The 3512-nt window shown below is 32.6% G+C and overlaps 1 protein-coding gene and 1 long non-coding RNA gene across 4 annotated transcripts in view; both read left to right on the top strand.

Annotated features, from left to right (window-relative positions):
- The window catches only part of LOC102677923 (myb-like protein Q), a 204613-nt gene that overhangs the window by 31496 nt on the left and 169605 nt on the right, over positions 1–3512 (top strand). The window lies entirely within an intron of this gene.
- The window catches only part of LOC102677843, a 2030-nt gene continuing 1489 nt past the window's right edge, over positions 2972–3512 (top strand). Inside the window, exon 1 of the long non-coding RNA XR_421709.2 lies at positions 2972–3011. This is a non-coding gene — a long non-coding RNA (uncharacterized LOC102677843). The remainder of the gene's footprint in view (positions 3012–3512) is intronic.

Genomic DNA, 3512 nt, shown 5'->3' with positions numbered 1-3512 from the left:
AAAAGTGGCGTTACTAGACATTATTCGATATTATTTATCGAAAATTATTATTTGTTTGGGATGTTTAACAAGAAGAAAAGAAACTAGATCAATTTATAATATAATATAAATTTCCAAAGAAAAGTGGCGTTACTAGACATTATTCGATATTATTTATCGAAAATTATTATTTGTTTGGGATGTTTAACAAGAAGAAAAGAAACTAGATCAATTTATAATATAATATAAATTTCCAAAGAAAAGTGGCGTTACTAGACATTATTCGATATTATTTATCGAAAATTATTATTTGTTTGGGATGAGAAGAAGAAAAGAAACTAGATCAATTTAAGATCTTTATAATATAATATAAATTTCCAATAAAAAGTAGCATTAAATAAATATTATTCGATATTATCATTTGTTTGGGGTGATGTTTAAGAAGAAGAAAGGAAACTAGATCAATTTAAAACCTTTATAATATAATACAAATTTCCAAAAAGAAAAATGGCGTTACTATTCAATTTTATTATTAAAATTATTATTTGTTTATGGAATTAATATTTTAAAATTAATCGAAGAATCTCGCAAAATGAATATTTCCTCCCCTTCCTCAAATTCCAATAATATAATAAATTTCCAAAGAATAAATTATCCATCTTCGAGAAATATAAAAATTTTCCTCGCTCGATCTCGATCGAAACAAACGAGTGAAAGAAAGAGAGAGAGAGTGAAAACAAACGAAAGTATCGTGTTACCGATGGAATTAAGGAATTGAGGACGTTCGATATAACGAATAACACACCGTTTCTTTTACTCCAATTCTCTCTTACGCTAACGATGCTTGCGGCTCCAATCTCTCCTCGGGAAGAAGAACGAATTCTCAACTTCGATTCGGGAAACCCGTGTATTACCCCCGATCCACTTACGATAATTACTGAAATTCAATTTTCGAGTTTCCCCTCCGCGGTTCGACGCCACTTCGGATAGAAAATTATTACCGCGAACTTGGTAATACACAGAGCGTTGAATATATATATATTCGTGAGACACACCTTCGAAGTGGATCGATTCGATGGAGATCGAAACTGAGATTGGCACTGGTTGGAAGATAGAGACTTGCTTCTGTGATAGAATCCATCTTTGGAATAATACTTGAGAGTAATGTATATATATATATATATTACTTGTCGATAGCTCGTCTTTTCGAAGAAAAAAATTTCTGAGAGAAGTGAACTTTCGACCCGTGTACGATAAATTTGGGCGAGAATAGAGGGCGCTAGAATTATACAGTCATCGTAAAAAAGAAAAAAAAGAAGAAGCGGAAGAAGGAAAAGTGGAAAGTCGATCGAGTTGAAGTTAAGCCAAACTTTTCCCTCTAATTTGGACCAACTTTCCTGTTTTATTGTTCGTTTAGTTAAGTTCGACGAACTTGACAAGTTGGTAGTTTTTAGTAAAAAAAAAAAAAAAAAAAAAAAAAAAAAAAAAAAAAAAAAAAGAAAGAAAAAAATAAAAGTTAGAAAGTTCAATTTGGAAACAGTTCTAACAAGTTTACCCCCCACAGAGTTCGGAATGTTTCACCAGTGTTCGCTACCAGTTTTGATTTTACTTTATAACCCAACTTCTTATTCTTATTCTCGGGTGAAGGAGGTGATTCTCGTTACGTTGCAAGCAGATGAGAATGTGTGATCCAGGGATGAAAAGTTCGTTGATCAGCGTGCTAAATTTGGATGGGACTTTTATAACTGTTCTCCCTTTACACGACTTTTATATACTTTTCCCATAAAATTTTCATTTGTCGTTCGCCTTCTCCTTTCTTCTTTCTTTAGAAGAAAAAAAAGAGCCTTTTTTTTAAATTTCAAATTTTCTTACTTTATTATTATTAAGAAATAATAATAATCGTTTCGTCTCGATTAAAGAAAAAAGAAACCTAAGAATTTCTATTTATTTAACTTGAAATTAAAATATTCGAAATATTAGTATATAAAATTCTATTTATATTATATACTTATAATTTCCATCCCTATTGTTCCTATTGTTCGATACAATTGACGTGAATTATCAGTCCATAGCGAATCGATAAACGTACATGCCGGATATTCATTCTTGGATTGGAAACGGATACGGTTGTTCGAAGAATATTACCGTCACGACAGAGAATACATCAATATATCCATATCGTATACTCTTCTATATTTATTTATCGTTCATATCAACTCTTCGAATGAATTGAAAATTCGTTTCGAAAAAAAGGAATCGTGCAATTTTTCAAATTTAATCGATCCTCGAATTCGAGAGTGTAGAGAAGAAGAAGAGGAAGAATAGACCAACGATATCCAATCCCTTGATCCGCTTAAGCCGCTTAATTCACGTCACATCAACGTGAAATATTTACGATAGACGCGCGAGCATCTATGCACAGGATGCGTGTATGTGTAGGCAGAGCAGCCTCTCAGGTAACGGAGGGTAAGGGAAGAAGAAGCCTTGGCCAAGAGTTGGTAACTCTGGAGCGATATAACGGACACATGTTCCTACGCGAGGCTACATAATCCGCAACAAGCTATAGAGTCGCCCACACATGCACGATCGAGGCTCCCTCGCACGCGTCCACCCTCGCTGCTCCCTTCCCGCCACCCTCTCTCCCCCTCGCCATTGACTCGGGGATATTTTCCTCTTTGCCACGCTCCTTGGTATTCGTACAAACTCCCTCCGCTTGCTCCATTTATAATAGGAGGTGTAGTGGTTGCTGATAGTCGTATTGGGTGGACCCAATGAAATGGTGAATAATATCTGGCATGCCAAATGTGATTCGAGCAATGTAATTTTGGAATGAATTAGTAGGAATTGATAGATCTTTTCTTTCTTATGAATTTAGGATATAGTAATAGTTGAGTGATAAAATGTAAAATTTAGAGAGAAAGGGGGAATATTGTTGTATTGGTTGAGTGAAATTGTGAGGAAAAATAGAATTAAGAAAGGAAAGAGGAGGGAAAGTTGTATTGAGTGATTTTTTAACATAAGATACAATAGTTGTGCTTGGAGGGATAAAATATTATAAATTTAGAGAGAAAGGGGGAATAATTGTATTGAATGAAAAGTAGAATTAAAAAAGAAAAAAGGAGTTATATTTGAGTAATTTTTTTAACATAAGATAGAATAGTTGTGCTTGGAGGGATAAGTTTAGAGAAAAAGAGGGAATAATTGTATTGAATGAAAAATAGAATTAAAAAAGAAAAAAGGATTGTATTTGGGTAATTTTTTTAAGATACATTATTTGAGAATGCTTGGAGTGATAAAATGTAAAATTTAGAGAGAAAGTTGTATATAAGTGATTTTTTAACATAAGATACAATAGTTATGCTTGGAGGGATAAAATATTATAAATTTAGAGAGAAAGAGGGAATAATTGTATTGAATGAAAAGTAGAATTAAAAAAGAAAAAAGGAGTTGTATTTGGGTAATTTTTTTAACATAAGATACAATAGTTGTGATTGGAGGGATAAAATATTAAATTTAGAGAGAAAAAGGGAATA

This window comes from Apis dorsata, unplaced genomic scaffold (assembly GCF_000469605.1).
Source record: "Apis dorsata unplaced genomic scaffold, Apis dorsata 1.3 scaffold_216, whole genome shotgun sequence".
Lineage (NCBI taxonomy): Eukaryota > Metazoa > Arthropoda > Insecta > Hymenoptera > Apidae > Apis > Apis dorsata.
This window is presented reverse-complemented; position numbering and strand designations above follow the sequence as displayed.